The sequence below is a fragment of the Ailuropoda melanoleuca genome, chromosome 14, assembly GCF_002007445.2.
Source record: "Ailuropoda melanoleuca isolate Jingjing chromosome 14, ASM200744v2, whole genome shotgun sequence".
NCBI lineage: Eukaryota > Metazoa > Chordata > Mammalia > Carnivora > Ursidae > Ailuropoda > Ailuropoda melanoleuca.
In genome coordinates, this window is record NC_048231.1 from 8,132,734 (window position 1) to 8,150,122 (window position 17,389).

Consider the following 17,389-nt stretch of genomic DNA (forward strand, 5'->3'; position numbering starts at 1 on the left):
ACTGACTCCCCACTGTTCACAGGATACAGTTCAAAGACATAAAAGGTTATTTATTATATCTACCTCCCAGGGCCCCTGGGTGGCTCAGTGGCTTAAGCGTCTGCCTACACTCAGGTCATGATCCCAGGGTTCTGGGATCCAGCCTCACGTTGGGCTCCCTACTCAGCGGGGGAGTCTGCTTCTCCCTCTCCCTCTGCCGCCCCCCACTCATGCTCTCTCTCAAATAAATAAATAAAATCTTTTAAAAAAAATGATGTCTACCTCCCTGTGCAATGATGGTGCCTATGTGGACTGCCATGAACTATCCATACCTTCACACAATTGTGCATTTACTCAGGCTCTTTCCTTCACTGGATTGCCATTCTTTCCCCACAACCTGCACCCCAAGCCCCCATCTGGAGGGCACCTACTGTGTCTGTACTGCGTCAGTTCAATTATCAACCAACCTAGATACAATTAATTCCCTCTTTATTTTCCCCACTGTGCCCCATAGGTAACCCCATCCCAGTGTTTACAACCTTGATGCATCTATTATTTTGCATGGCTGCCTTACTCAGTGAAGTTGAGAGCTTCTTAAGGGCAGGACCTTATCCTGATAGCATGTAATAACTACAGTTTTACTGTTATGAATATTGTTCATGACCATTTGCTGAGCACCTAGTATGTGGCAGAGCCAACGCTCTAACACCATGTTGCCTTCTACTTTTTCTTTTTAAGATTTTATTTATTTATTTGAGAGAGAGAGAGAGCATGCAGAGGGAGAATGAGAGGGAGAAGCAGACTCCCCTCTGAGCAGAGAGCCTGATACGGGGCTCGATCCCAGGACCCTGGGATCGTGACCTGAGCTGAAGGCAGATGCTTAACTGACTGAGCCACCCAGGCGCCCTTGCTTTTTCTTTTTGTTATTTTTATTGCTAATGCCTGGCAGAGTCTAGCATATAGTAGGCACTCGGTAAAAATTTTTAAACAAATGAATGGGTATCTATTTGTTGAGAAAAGCAACAGGAAGTTTGAGTTTGACTCATGTTACTTCTCTTCTCCGGCCCATATGAAGCCTATAAGCTGATATCCTATTTCTGAGCCCCAAAAGTAGGTATTTAGGAATAGATGAAGCAAATGTAACAAAATTTTTAATATAATATATCTGCTTGTTTTTATATGAAAATTTCTAGAGCAATAACAGATGACTGGGGAATTACTTTTAACGGTATTTCAATGTGAAGAAGGAAATACAAATATGAATATGAACATTTAATTAACTATACTCCATTGTATAAGACATACCAACCTAGTAATTATTTCTTCATTTTTTTGTGTGTGATTTGATCCCTGAAGTTTTGGGCATTGTTTTAATTTTTTCATAGTATGATATCTTAATAATGATTATATTAGTATTTATTATTATATGATTTATGGGCATAAGAAGCTTCATTTTCTTATCTTCTCTCCTTTTGAGTCTGTTTGAAAGCTATTGTTATAAAAAGATGAAAGCTTTTTTCAGTGCAGCATTGTTTTAGGAACTCTCCTTAGTAGACTCAACAGGAACTTCACAGGGGTTCCCTTTCCCTCCACTAAGGCCCCCCTTTTCCTACTAAGCAAGCAGACCACTTTTGGAGAGGTTGCTCTGGTGAGTGAGCGCTAGATCAACTGTGGCACATTATGTATTTTATCTGGCAAAATCACTCCCCAACATGCGCAATGAATTTGCCTGCTCTGATTTGCCTGGATGATGGATGCAGCGTGATGCAGGCCTAAGCAGCCACCTGGAGAGGCTATCCTTCTTCAGGGGACAGCCCAGGGAATATGAGATGTGGTCAGTGACAAGCATGATGACAGCAAGATTTATCCGTCAGTTGGGGGCACAGTTAGTGATGTTCTTCAGCTCCAGGACAGGCTCCAGACTAAGCAGCAAAACTGCTCCAAGTCTGCAGCCTGGAGCAAATGAGAGTTTTCCTTCATCTCTGAAAAACCTTAGCCAGACCTCTGAGTCCAAGAGAGCTGCAGCTTGAAACCCAGCAAGCCATTCGTTAAACCCTCCTGAGGGCAGGAGCTGTCGTGAGAAGAGCAGATGTGCAAATAAATTTGGTAAAGCATCCAACTTTCCAAATCCTCAAGGGAGCAAAATTGGGTTCTGATTATTTTGTTACATTTTTGGTGAGAGGTAGAAAACGAACATGGAAATAAGAATAAGTTTTAGAGTCAGACAGAGATTTTGATACCAGAAAAGCCACTACCAATTTGTAACTTTAATACTACTTAAGCAGCCTGAGTTTCCACTGTCTTAGGTAAAAGATGGTGAAAATATCACAGAAATAATATATGTAAAGAGTCAGCATGATGCTGCAAGATAGCTCGTTCTCAACAAATGATAGGTATATTGTCCTCGAAGATTTTTGACTGTTTGCAAGGTTCCAAGAGGCACACAAGAAAAAAATGTGTTGGTTTCATAGATCAGAAAGAAAACACTGAGGAAAGCAAGAAAATCATAACTTATGTGAAGACAGGTGAAGAAGACATTAGAGAAATTAACAGGCAGCCAACAGGAATAGGGGGAAATAGGGACAGCTAAGTTTCTCTTATGTAGAGCTTAGTTTTTCAGGACTTGCTTCTTCTGGTTTTACAAGACATTAAATTATTGAAATTGAGCTGCAGTCCTGAACATTCAAAATCTCACTGTGATGGTTTGGAAGCTTTTAGCACTGACACGTGCCATCCCTGCAGAGAGGGACAAGCACTGGGACAGGGTTGGCCTGAATGGATCTCCACAGCCACTGGCCGTAAAAAGAAGCAGAACAGAGAGTAGCTGAAGGGCTGCTAAACCAAGCCATTAAGCTACACTTACTCCATTTCCCCAATCTCTGTAAAAACTTTACAATTCATTAATTTTGTGGGATTTCAGGATCCCGAGTCTGTAATTCTTGGTTAGTGCTGTCCCATATGCTCTGGCAGAGAAGATGGGCATACGTGGTTCCCAGCCACACATCAGTGTGGACTCCAGGCTCAGACCTAGAGATGCAGCTTCAACTCGGAGGTTTCACATCTGCCTGATTTATGGTCCCTTGATTTATGAAGAGAGCTGGTTAAAGCTGTTGGGGAGCGTTTTGATGCCACTTGTGTTCATTTTCAGCAATAAATTGTAATGGTGTTGCAAGAGCAAATGTATCAGACAGCCAGAGTCTACTATGGTGCAAGGCCAGCAGCATCCTGGGAAAATCACAATATATTTCAGATGCAAAAACCTATCTCTGAGTATCATTTAGGGCATATTTTTAAATACACAAAAATTAGGAATATAGGCATTCAGGATCCCAGAGCCACACGAATTGGGCCACATGATTGTCTAACCATCAGGTTGTATATGACATTGAGCAGGACAGACGTGTCAAAATTAGACCCAAAAGTCATTCAGCCATCTGCAATGTGGAATTGTCCACCCTAATGGTCTGATTATACTCTGTGTTTGTACTAATACATTTTACATGGTTTACGCATTATCTCCTAACTTGTTAAATAGCATTATAGTAACTTACCTCTCTCCCCTTCTCTCTTTGCCCTTGGTCTTTCCTGGTTCAGGAACCCTCACTTCTTTTCACCCTAAAGCTTCACACAATTCTCTCTGGCATCAGTCACTCCCCCAGCCAATCTCTCCCACAACTAATGGTCAAATCAATCCTTCTAAAGCTCCACTCTATTCATATCATATTCATTCTATTCATATTCTAATCAAATCATTTTTTTGGTGCTCAAAAACCACCAATGGACTTTCACACCTTTTAAAACACAGTCACGACACATTTCACAACTAATGGGCTATGTGGATCTGGTCTTCAGCGGGATATTCCCCAGATCCCCAGTTGTAGTCAATTTTTTTCTTCCTCATTTGACTTTAAACTCTCTGACAGATAGTGCCAAAATATAATAGGTGCTCATTAAATATTTGCTGAATGACTAAATGAATGAATCTGCTCATACACAGAGGCTGGCAATATGAACTACTAAAAATTCTTCTGGACAGATAATCTGCAAATATCAATATTCATGAAAATATTCATAATTTTTGACCTTAAAATAATATTTCTGAGAACATGTTCTAAGGCAACCATTCAATGGGGAAATGATGTCTATGAGGTATTGCTTATAATAATGAAATGTCAGAATGAATTTAAAGCCATAATAAGAGAATGGTTACGTTAATTAAGGTAAATCCATTCAAATGAATATTATGAAGTCAATAAAAATTATTACGAAGACTTGTTAGTGACATGGAATATTCTATGTTCTATTTCTTTTTGAAAAGTATTGAAAATAAAAATGTATCTAGTTTTATCCACTAACCTAGCAAGGATGGTAAGCAAAATACTTAGAAGTAACAATGGTGGTATTATAGAAAAGAATTTTCTTTTATTTGGATTTCAGTTAGTGTTATTGTGCAAGTCAAAAGATCATCTTCCTGACTCATAAATGGGCACTTCCATGGCTCCCTATCTCACAGAATAAAATTCAGACCCAGCCTACCATTCCAGATACTGAACAGCCTTATGTCTTTCTTTCTTCATCTTTCTTTCTCTTTCTTTCTTTCTTTTTCTTTCTTTCTTTCTCTCTCTCTTTCTTTCTTTCTTTCTTTCTTTCTTTCTTTCTTTCTTTCTTTCTTTCTTTCGTGAAGTCCTATGTGACTACTACCCAGATTAAAGAAAGAACATTCAGAACTCTGTCCGAATCTCTATCCTTACCACCTCCACAAAGGAAACTACCATCTTGACTTTTATTGTAATCATTCCTTTTGTTTCTTTATAGTTTTATCATATAAACACTATCCCTGAATATCATATTACAATTTGTTTTGAACTAACTTAAATGGTATCATATATTTAAAACTTTCGGCTTCTTTTCATTCAATATTATATTGTTTATTCATGTTGCTATGTATAGCTATATTTTGTTCATTTTCTTGAATGTTTAGCATTCCATCACATGAACACACAGCATTCATTTATCCATTCTACTGTTGATGAATATTAGGGTTCTTTGCAGTTTGAAACTATCGTGACTAATGCTTGTACACATTTCTTGGTACTCAAGTGTATATAATTCTGCTGGAAATATACATAGGAGTGGAATTGCTGGATCATAAGGTATGTGTATTTTTAATGTAAGTACATAATGTTCAATTTCCTAAAGTGTTTGTGCCAATTTCCATTCCTACCAGCAATGTATTAGAATTTGAAATGCTCCGTATCCTTCCCAAAACTTAATATTATCAGTCTTAGGTTTTAGCCTGTTCTAGTTAGTGTGAAGTGTTATCCCAATGTGGTTTTAACATGCATTTCCCATGACTAATTAAACTTTTTATATGTTTATTATTTATTCAAACATTGTCTTTTATAAAATGCCTATTCAAATCACTTGCCCATTTTTCCATCGGGTTTGTCTATTATTTTCTTATGCTAGCATAGAAGTTATTTATATATTCTGGATGCAAGTTCCTTGTTATGTGTTGCAAATATCTCACCCACTGTGTTGCTTGGCTTTTAACTCTCTTAGTGACATTTTTGATGAACAGAAATTTTTAATTCCAATGAAATCCAATTTGTCATTTTTCCTGTATGATTATATGTTTGCTTTCCTGTTTTGAGAGCCTTTCCCCATCCAGAGGTCCTATATTATCTCCAAGTTTTATTTTTGGTTACTGATGTTTAGAATCTATAACCTGAAATGGATTCTGAGGTAGGGTTTGGGATGGGGCTATTCCTTTTCTTTTGCCCCATTTTACTCTTTCCCACCACTCCCAGTTCCCTCCATATAGCCTTGCCTTGCCTTCTGCACACTGTGCTCTCACCTTCCTCCCCAAATCTGCCTGCTTTTTCTTTTTTTTTTTTTAAAGATTTTTTATTTATTTATGTGACAGAGAGACAGCCAGCGAGAGAGGGAACACAGCAGGGGAGAGGGAGAGGAAGAAGCAGGCTCCTAGCCGAGGAGCCCGATGTGGGACTCGATCCCAGAACGCCGGGATCACGCCCTGAGCTGAAGGCAGTCGCTTTAACGACTGCACTACCCAGGCGCCCCTCTGCCTGCTTTTTCTATCACTAGCCACCTAGGCTCTACCCACCCACCAAGATCTGGCCTATATACAATCCCAGCTCCAATGCCCAGTCCCCAGAATTAATTTCTAAGCCCACTATCTTTCCCCACCACATACTCCNACTACCCAGGCGCCCCTCTGCCTGCTTTTTCTATCACTAGCCGCCTAGGCTCTACCCACCCACCAAGATCTGGCCTATACACAATCCCAGCTCCAATGCCCAGTCCCCAGAATTAATTTCTAAGCCCACTATCTTTCCCCACCACATACTCCCAAAGCATGTTTTCAGTATCTCTTATTTATCATTCAGCACATTTGTATACGAAGACATATAAAAATGATGTCTCATTAATACATCTGATCAAATTTACTAAACAGTAAGCTCCCTAAGGAAGGTATCTATTTCATTTTTGAATCATCCATGAATAATAAGGGCTTGATGTTTCCTACCAACCGAGGGCATGGGGCCTCAAACAGATTCAAGTTAATCAGGGAAGATAAAGGAACGTGATACTTCTTTCATCAGAGCTATAGGTTAAGAGGAACACCCCCACAACTGTCTTATTTTGCCCTTAGAATGTTTTAAGGGTCTACCAAAAACCAAGAGTCCTTCAACTGCATGATTTAGCATAGCCAAGGGGATGCTTAGAATGGCAGAGTTGGTAGACCGTGTCCAAATAATTGCTCACTGATAACCGATAAAATGGTAGAAGGTATTTTAAGAAACAGAGAACCAGTAAATTGCTTAAGATAGTCAACCTGGATTACTGAGGAGGTGAAGTGTCATTCATTTCTTTACATTTATTCAACAAGTAGTTATTTACCATGTTCTAGGCACATTTCTAGTTGCTGTTTGTGTAGCAATAGATAAAACAGACATAGACCCAGCCATCACATAGCTGGCAATCTAGTGAAGAGAATGGATGATAAACTAATGAAATAATGGGCATTGATAAGTGCTATGATGAAAAGCAAGCAGGGAGAGGAATTAGAGGGAAGGGCAAAATGGGGGTCACTGTTTAGACGGGGGAGCCAGAGACTTCGATGACATGGCTGAAGTGAGAGAGCAGGCACAGCAGACAGAAATTTGGTCCCCAGGGTCTCCATCCCTGGTGTCATTCTCATGAATATGTTACTATGTTCTGTTACACGGCAAAGGGACTAATTAAGGTTACTAATTGGTTGGCCTTAAAATAGGGAAATTATCCAGGAATATGGGGGTCAGTCCAATGTCATCACTGAGTCCTTCAAAACAAAAAGCAGAAGAGGAAGTCAGCACGATTCAAAGGGGGAGGATTTGGCACACATGGTCACTGGCTTGAAGATGGAGGGGCCTCATGAGAAGGACCATGGGCTGCCTCTGGATGCTGAGAGGCAGAGGAATGGGGACCTCAGTCCCACAGCCACAAGCAGCCGAATTCTGCCACCAACCCAAATGAGCATGGAAGAGGATTCTCTCCCAGAACGTCCAGCCAGGCAGCTAATACCCTGACTTCAACTTTGGGAGAGCCTGAGCAGAGAGCCCAGACCATCATGTCAGACTCCCAAGAGTCTATGAGAGATATGAGGAGGGTTATTTTAAGCTGCTAAATTTGTGGTGATTTGTTAATACTGCTGCAATAGAGAACTGTTACAATGGGCCGTCTACTCTCAGGGAACAACAAGGTAGTGGGCCTGAGCTGGGAGCACCCTTGGCAGAGGCTAAGAACAGCGAGTCGGCCAGTGCAGTCAGAGTAGAGTGATGAAGAGGGAGAGTGGTGGGAGATGAGGCCAAAGATACAGTGAGAGGTGGACCGTGAGGGGCCTGAAGGCTTTTACATTTCTACAGGAAGCTCCTGGAGAATTTTGAGCTGGAGAATGATGTAATAAGGTTTACCATTTAAAAGGATTTTAAAAAGATAACTCTTGCTGTCATGTAGTAATGCACTGCGGGAAGGCTAGTATAGATGCAGGAACTGTTAAGAATCTCCTGTCCTAGTTGCTGAGAGACATCATGATGGCTGGAGGTGAGAAGTTGTTGAATACTAAATCTATTTGAAGATACACTAGGATTAGCTGGTGGAGTGGACGTGGTATAAGCGAGGGTGAGTTGTGGGGATGTGAGTACGTGGTTGGATGCACAGCTCTGGAAACACATACAAGGAACTGACAGCAGACAGATGTGATTTAAAGCCATGAGACTGGAGATTTCCTGGAGAGTGAATATAATTAGAAAAGAAGACTGCTCATCTGAGGCAGGCCATATTTAGAAATCTGGGAGAGGTGGGGCGAGCACCTGAGGTGTGAGGAAAACCAGAAGCATAGTGTCCCAGAAACAGAAGGTTGTAAGAAGCGGGGGGTGACCTGTGTGACACACTGACAGGAGGGGACGAGAGGAGGATGGGACTGAAGCACTGGATTTGCAGCAGTGAAGTCGCTGGTGACCTTAATCAGGCTGCTTTTGTGGAGTAGTGATGATAAAAGCCTGTTTGGGACCATCTCAAGAGGAAATGGAAGAAGTGGGGAGAGTGAGTACAGACACCTTTTTTTGAAACCTTTTACTGCAAAGAGGAGCAGAGAAATGAGACTGTAGCTGAAGAGAAATGCAGGGTCAAGAGAGAACTTTTCTCTAATCTGGGAGCTATTACAGCATGTGTTTGCTGTTGAGGGGAATGACCTAGTGGAAAATAGGGATTCCTGCAGGAGTAAAATGCCAGAAGAGGGATCCAGGCCCTGCGAGAGGAGGCAGAGAGATGAGTGCAGAGGTCAGCAGGGTGGTACCTATGTTGGGAGGATGTGGATGTGTCCTGTGGAAAGAACAGTAACCACCCGTACCACGTACACGGCACCGGAACTTAGAGAGAGGTGCCCCTTCACTGCCTCAGGGAGATCATTTTATTTCACATGCAAAGACAATTATACCTCAAAGAAGGTAGGTAACTTACCTCTGGTCACCTGTCGGTAGGGTCAGAGTCAGATGACAGGTCTTTGAGACTGCCTTCAGAGTGCGAACCATTCATGGAAGTTTTGATCAACTGCTCTTCTCAGTCCAGGAGGTGATTCCTGCTTCAGACCAACTGGAGATGACCTGAGATAAGTCAGACCTCCATGGCAGATAGACCTGAGAAAAATCAAGACGAAAAAGATCTGGTTTTGTGAACAGAAGAGGTAAGACAACATACATTAACTAGGCTAGCGGTATGTAGAAAAGATAGATAAAAGGAGAAAGAAAAAGCTAGAAAATTCTAATAGGGATGAGATTTTGTACCTGCACACTATCTATTTGTACAAGGTTTGTGTCCAGAAAGCTCACCCACCATAACGAAGGTTCTTGGTCCTCGTGCTCCAAATGTCACCTGGATCACGTCACAATGATTCCAAAGCCCCCGCCCAGGCTGAAACTTGGTTACCATCACCATTTTACTATGGGATGCACATGGATGCCCACAGAGCAGTCTGTCTGCTTTGGAGTTCCTGGCTTCTGCCTTATTCTTTGCAGGCTCCTGTCCCTGGCTCTTTATAGCCACAACCATGCTGTGTCCCTCCCCACAGCCACTACTGCCTGTGTTCATCACAGGAAGCCCTGTGATCAGGGCAAGGGACAGACTTCTGTGCCTGGCCTTGGGGACCTGGTTGGTGCAGGATCCTGTACAGAATCAGGAAGACTGTCTTACTGCCCCCTCTGGGCCACATTCTGTTTCCAGAGCCCTCACAGTGCTGTGAGGCCCAGAGCCTCAGTGTTTCAGAACCTTCTGTGAGTCCCTGGCTGCACCCTTAGCCCAGTGTGCCAGAAAAACAGCTTTTCCATTTTTGACCTCGTTTTCCATTTCTGAGTCAAACCCAATTCAAAGGAATGAACAAGGAATGGATCCTACACCTTTTCATCACCTCTCCTTTCTTTCTCATCACTGGCCCCCAACCCAAACCCCTCCTTTCTCACCATTTAGATCAAGGTTATCAACAGCCGGGGATGAAGTGGGGGTGCCCTGCATACCAACAACTCTGAACCCACATCAGCCCCAACCCGCTTCTTCCATCCTTTCCCTGGCTAACCAAGGGTGGCCTGGCTGCAGGTGCCTGATCAGAGGGAGAGGATGGAAGGGGGTAGGGGGAGTGGGTAGTTGTTGGTGGAGAACAGCTCACCATCCTCTTCAAGCTCCTTCTGTGAGGGGTCAGAGGTGTCCCTAGGTCTGTTTATGTAGAACCAGTGAATAAAGAAAAGCAGGTTCCAGATGGGTTCTCTGTACCTTACAAGGGAGCAGGGTACTGATACTGACTTCCTTNGTTTATGTAGAACCAGTGAATAAAGAAAAGCAGGTTCCAGATGGGTTCTCTGTACCTTACAAGGGAGCAGGGTACTGATACTGACTTCCTTTTAGGCTGTAAGGCCCTAAGGGCAAGGATTGTGTTTCGTTCAACCTAGCAGAGTGCCCCATCCGGACAGACAGAAACACTCAAGTAAACTATATACCACTTGAGGGCAATACATGTGTCTGATACTTTTGTTATTTCCACAGGTCTGCAGGAATGCTCATCTCATATTAAAAGCTCATCATATGCCTACTGACTACTGGTCATTGAGAAACAGCTCGAGTATCAGGCCAAGAGGCCTGGAGTGGGAAACAGAAGAGCTGGCTTCTGGTCCCGGCTCTGCTCTGTGACCCTGAGCAAATCCCACCACCTCCCTGAGCCCTGTTTTTCACATTTCTGAATAAAGACCACCGGCACATCCCAGGACTGTGTGAGGTCAGGGGAAGTAGTGTACACAGAATTCCTGACTACACCAGACTTGAAGCACTGGACAGAGGAAAGGCATTCATTCCTACACCGTTCTCCCTTCTCTCCTCCCACTGGGCACAAAAGCACCTTGTAGAAAACCTTGGAATCAATGAGCCAGCACCTTCCAAGTAGAGGGGACAGGTCTACACTTTCAAGACTGTTAACCCAACAACAAAGAGAAACACAGAAAGAGGAAGCCACTTCCATGCACTCAAGACAGACAGGAGGGCACCTGGAAAGAAACTCAGGAGCCCAGACAGAAAACTCACCCCCAACTCTGGGGTCACTCGGTTCCTCTGCGGAAGCCCAGAGTCAGGATTCAGTGGGCAGCAAGCATGTGGCAACAGGAGACTTTAATAAGGAGATGTTGGCAGTTTCTACTTTTCCTGAAACCAGATATGTTAGAAATAAAGCCTCATTTGGGGTCTCCCCAAAGTTAATGAGACTGAGCTGACAGTTCATTGACTTGCTTCGCAGAATTTATTTTATGAGTGTCTCTAATCCACATGGCTCCTCTTCGCTTTGGGACTCAACCAAGGGGAAACTCAAGAAATCCCACCGGCTTATTTATACTTACCATGTGGCCACAGACGCAGTGTGCATTTAATCAACATAATTGTTATTCCATTCTGAGAGAGAAAACATTATGTTGNACTTAGAGAGAGGTGCCCCTTCACTGCCTCAGGGAGATCATTTTATTTCACATGCAAAGACAATTATACCTCAAAGAAGGTAGGTAACTTACCTCTGGTCACCTGTCGGTAGGGTCAGAGTCAGATGACAGGTCTTTGAGACTGCCTTCAGAGTGCGAACCATTCATGGAAGTTTTGATCAACTGCTCTTCTCAGTCCAGGGGGTGATTCCTGCTTCAGACCAACTGGAGATGACCTGAGATAAGTCAGACCTCCATGGCAGATAGACCTGAGAAAAATCAAGACGAAAAAGATCTGGTTTTGTGAACAGAAGAGGTAAGACAACATACATTAACTAGGCTAGCGGTATGTAGAAAAGATAGATAAAAGGAGAAAGAAAAAGCTAGAAAATTCTAATAGGGATGAGATTTTGTACCTGCACACTATCTATTTGTACAAGGTTTGTGTCCAGAAAGCTCACCCACCATAACGAAGGTTCTTGGTCCTCGTGCTCCAAATGTCACCTGGATCACGTCACAATGATTCCAAAGCCCCCGCCCAGGCTGAAACTTGGTTACCATCACCATTTTACTATGGGATGCACATGGATGCCCACAGAGCAGTCTGTCTGCTTTGGAGTTCCTGGCTTCTGCCTTATTCTTTGCAGGCTCCTGTCCCTGGCTCTTTATAGCCACAACCATGCTGTGTCCCTCCCCACAGCCACTACTGCCTGTGTTCATCACAGGAAGCCCTGTGATCAGGGCAAGGGACAGACTTCTGTGCCTGGCCTTGGGGACCTGGTTGGTGCAGGATCCTGTACAGAATCAGGAAGACTGTCTTACTGCCCCCTCTGGGCCACATTCTGTTTCCAGAGCCCTCACAGTGCTGTGAGGCCCAGAGCCTCAGTGTTTCAGAACCTTCTGTGAGTCCCTGGCTGCACCCTTAGCCCAGTGTGCCAGAAAAACAGCTTTTCCATTTTTGACCTCGTTTTCCATTTCTGAGTCAAACCCAATTCAAAGGAATGAACAAGGAATGGATCCTACACCTTTTCATCACCTCTCCTTTCTTTCTCATCACTGGCCCCCAACCCAAACCCCTCCTTTCTCACCATTTAGATCAAGGTTATCAACAGCCGGGGATGAAGTGGGGGTGCCCTGCATACCAACAACTCTGAACCCACATCAGCCCCAACCCGCTTCTTCCATCCTTTCCCTGGCTAACCAAGGGTGGCCTGGCTGCAGGTGCCTGATCAGAGGGAGAGGATGGAAGGGGGTAGGGGGAGTGGGTAGTTGTTGGTGGAGAACAGCTCACCATCCTCTTCAAGCTCCTTCTGTGAGGGGTCAGAGGTGTCCCTAGGTCTGTTTATGTAGAACCAGTGAATAAAGAAAAGCAGGTTCCAGATGGGTTCTCTGTACCTTACAAGGGAGCAGGGTACTGATACTGACTTCCTTTTAGGCTGTAAGGCCCTAAGGGCAAGGATTGTGTTTCGTTCAACCTAGCAGAGTGCCCCATCCGGACAGACAGAAACACTCAAGTAAACTATATACCACTTGAGGGCAATACATGTGTCTGATACTTTTGTTATTTCCACAGGTCTGCAGGAATGCTCATCTCATATTAAAAGCTCATCATATGCCTACTGACTACTGGTCATTGAGAAACAGCTCGAGTATCAGGCCAAGAGGCCTGGAGTGGGAAACAGAAGAGCTGGCTTCTGGTCCCGGCTCTGCTCTGTGACCCTGAGCAAATCCCACCACCTCCCTGAGCCCTGTTTTTCACATTTCTGAATAAAGACCACCGGCACATCCCAGGACTGTGTGAGGTCAGGGGAAGTAGTGTACACAGAATTCCTGACTACACCAGACTTGAAGCACTGGACAGAGGAAAGGCATTCATTCCTACACCGTTCTCCCTTCTCTCCTCCCACTGGGCACAAAAGCACCTTGTAGAAAACCTTGGAATCAATGAGCCAGCACCTTCCAAGTAGAGGGGACAGGTCTACACTTTCAAGACTGTTAACCCAACAACAAAGAGAAACACAGAAAGAGGAAGCCACTTCCATGCACTCAAGACAGACAGGAGGGCATCTGGAAAGAAACTCAGGAGCCCAGACAGAAAACTCACCCCCAACTCTGGGGTCACTCGGTTCCTCTGCGGAAGCCCAGAGTCAGGATTCAGTGGGCAGCAAGCATGTGGCAACAGGAGACTTTAATAAGGAGATGTTGGCAGTTTCTACTTTTCCTGAAACCAGATATGTTAGAAATAAAGCCTCATTTGGGGTCTCCCCAAAGTTAATGAGACTGAGCTGACAGTTCATTGACTTGCTTCGCAGAATTTATTTTATGAGTGTCTCTAATCCACATGGCTCCTCTTCGCTTTGGGACTCAACCAAGGGGAAACTCAAGAAATCCCACCGGCTTATTTATACTTACCATGTGGCCACAGACGCAGTGTGCATTTAATCAACATAATTGTTATTCCATTCTGAGAGAGAAAACATTATGTTGGAGATGATTTTCATTCACACAGATATACACATGCATGTATATGTGATTTTAATTCACATACGTATACACACACATGCCCACATATACACTCACATTTGTATGTGAATTTGTGTGTCNGGAGATGATTTTCATTCACACAGATATACACATGCATGTATATGTGATTTTAATTCACATACGTATACACACGCATGCCCACATATACACTCACATTTGTATGTGTATTTGTGTGTCTGTGTGTCTGCCTGTCTGAATGCTCAAATTACAGTTTGTAAATTTCCCACAGGTAATGGGCTTCCTATTCAATTTGGAATCCAGATGAATTTTACAGGGGAAGTCTCTCCCCAGCAGAAGTCAAAATTTCTCCACCGGCACAGGAGAGAAAAAGAAAGATCTTGAACAACTGCTCTATTTCAAGGCGATGTCCCCAGGCAAAAGCCAGACCTCAGAGGCAACATCTACATCCACACTCAGGGAAAGGTACCCTAGTCCTGGGTTTCCAGCCACAGTGAAGATCCCTGAACATGGTGTGGGAGGTGTGGGGGATGGGCCCGTGCATNGCAGAAGTCAAAATTTCTCCACCGGCACAGGAGAGAAAAAGAAAGATCTTGAACAACTGCTCTATTTCAAGGCGATGTCCCCAGGCAAAAGCCAGACCTCAGAGGCAACATCTACATCCACACTCAGGGAAAGGTACCCTAGTCCTGGGTTTCCAGCCACAGTGAAGATTCCCTGAACATGGTGTGGGAGGTGTGGAGGATGGGCCCGTGCATGGACCACCAATGCCATCCCCTACCCTCTACGCCACTTGGGACAGAGGGCTTCAAGAATAATTGACATTAAACTTCCTCCCAGCTCAGTGAAATGGGGACTTGGGGTCACGTCAGGTAAATCAGAGATTACAAAAGTAAGAATTATTCACTTGGAGTTTATGGATAAGATCCATATCCATTCCAATGGGAAAATGATTTATTACCTAAATGAACACAGTTGGTTTGCTAGATTAAATCCTTTCAAAACAGTGTCTATGGAGAAAAATCAAAGTGGTTTTTGGGGGAAGAGAGAGTCCTTGGCAGCAAAGACACTGGAAATCGAGTTTGTGCCATAATCAGCAGGCATGCGGCACTTTTTCCTCACTGTCCTTCCCTGCAGTCTCCTGGACTCCCATGAAGGAAGCTGCCTTGGCTACTGCTCTTTGGCTACAGGGGGTGGGGGGAGCTGACTTGCCCAGCTGATCAGCTTTTCATCACCTCAGCTACTTCATCGCCTGCCCCGGAAAGCCATCTGAAAAGGGTGTGTCCAACTAGAAAGGCAGGGTAAGCAAGATGCCTGTGTAGTCAGAGTCTTTGTTCATGTTGGTTCACGTTACGGGAGTCTGTCATAAGGACATGCACGTGAGCAAGGGGGTGCCATGAAGCCCAGAAACAGCTGCATAGCAGGCCTCGAGCAAATACTGGAGTCTAATTCAGACATTCTCTCAGCTGCAGAGTTTCATAATCCTTACTGTGAACTCCACTGTTAACACTGACAATGGTCCTCTCTATCTCTGCTTCCACTTCNTCTTTGTTCATGTTGGTTCACGTTACGGGAGTCTGTCATAAGGACATGCACGTGAGCAAGGGGGTGCCATGAAGCCCAGAAACAGCTGCATAGCAGGCCTCGAGCAAATACTGGAGTCTAATTCAGACATTCTCTCAGCTGCAGAGTTTCATAATCCTTACTGTGAACTCCACTGTTAACACTGACAACGGTCCTCTCTGTCTCTGCTTCCCAGGAGCCACGTCAGCCTCTGCTCTAGCGAGTCTTCTTGACCTCCTAACTTGTATGCTCATGATTATTACGTCCTTCTGGACCCTTCTATATCATACCTGTGTCCTATCTTCTCTCAGTGTGCTGGCCCATCTCTGCTCCTCCTACAAACTACCCAACCCCCTCTCCCTAATTCCAGTCCGGATTTCCAAGGAAGACTCATGATATCTCAATGTAGCCATGCCATGTGATGTCATTGGCCGTGTGACATCATTGACCAGCCTATGGATTTCCTAATCCATACATTAGATACCTTCTACTGGTCTCATTGGTTTAAACTGTGGCAGTGAGGTTCCACTCCCGAGAACTCGGTCACTACTTCCATAGTTACAAAGCAGTGCACGAGAATTTCTTAGTATGAGGCTTTTTTAAAGATTTTATTTATTTATTTGACAGAGAGAGAGACAGCCAGCGAGAGAGGGAACACAAGCAGGGGGAGTGGGAGAGGAAGAAGCAGGCTCATAGCGGAGGAGCCTGATGTGGGGCTCGATCCCATAACATCGGGATCACGCCCTGAGCCGAAGGCAGACGCCCAACCGCTGTGCCACCCAGGCGCCCCCCACTTTCCACTTTAAAGTGGAAGATATCACTGGGCAGAAGAGGGCGCTTAGATCCCTGACAAGAACCGCCGTTCAAGGGCCTCCAGCTTAGCAGGTTTTCAGTGTCAGCAGGGAGGTGCAGCACTTTGTGGGGACTGACCTCTTCCCTCATAACAAAGGCTCATGTTTCTAGGCCAGTTCTGAAGAAAACCCACCCAAGAAGGACTGTCTTGGCCACTGACTGAGTTCCACCGTCTCATCAGTCAGCACGCAGAGCTATGATGTGGGTGTGAGGCTGTCAGGTGCCTTCCACGAGACTCGAGCCTCAAGCAAACATCCTCTGGCTCCTGAATCTCAGGTGTGTGCTCAGCACACAGGGTCACCTTGGTCCCCGAGGGCTGAGAGGTCACCTCTGTGGCCTCCGGGGGCCTGTGGATGGGAACTGCTGCCTCCAACCCCATGTGCCCAGCAAGGCCCACTTGAGCAGAGCATGAAGAGGCCGCAGCAATCACACAGGCTGGCAGAATGAGCGCTCTTATGCTCGGTGGTGCATCAGGAAATTGGCCTTCTTTGCTTTTAACAGGTCATTTCTCCAGCAGTTTTATGATTACCAAAGACAATCAGAGCAGTTGGAAACCTGCAATATTTGCACCCTTTACTCTGTTTGGGCCTCAAGCACCAAAAACATTAAGTCAGTGCCCTAGAGGGCCCCTCCCTTTCAGAGAAAATGTTTAGTAATTGAAAGGCACACATTAATTTTTAAAAATTCCCCAGTCAATATTCTAACAATTAACATGATTATTTACTACTTAGGCATGAGCTGAGGCTATGACAACAGTCTTTCTTCTACCACCTTCTGTTTTCTATCAGGAATAAATAGCAACACTCAACTATTCATAGTATCTATTAGCAGCCAGTATAATTTTAAATAATATACATAAACATCTATTTTCTGTTGTTGTTCCAACAACTTTTAGCAGTATTTCTTGGCCACCACCTACCACTCTGAGGATCTTACTGTCCCTAACCTATTTCTTTTCTCAGCCATACGTCTGTTGTTATCCA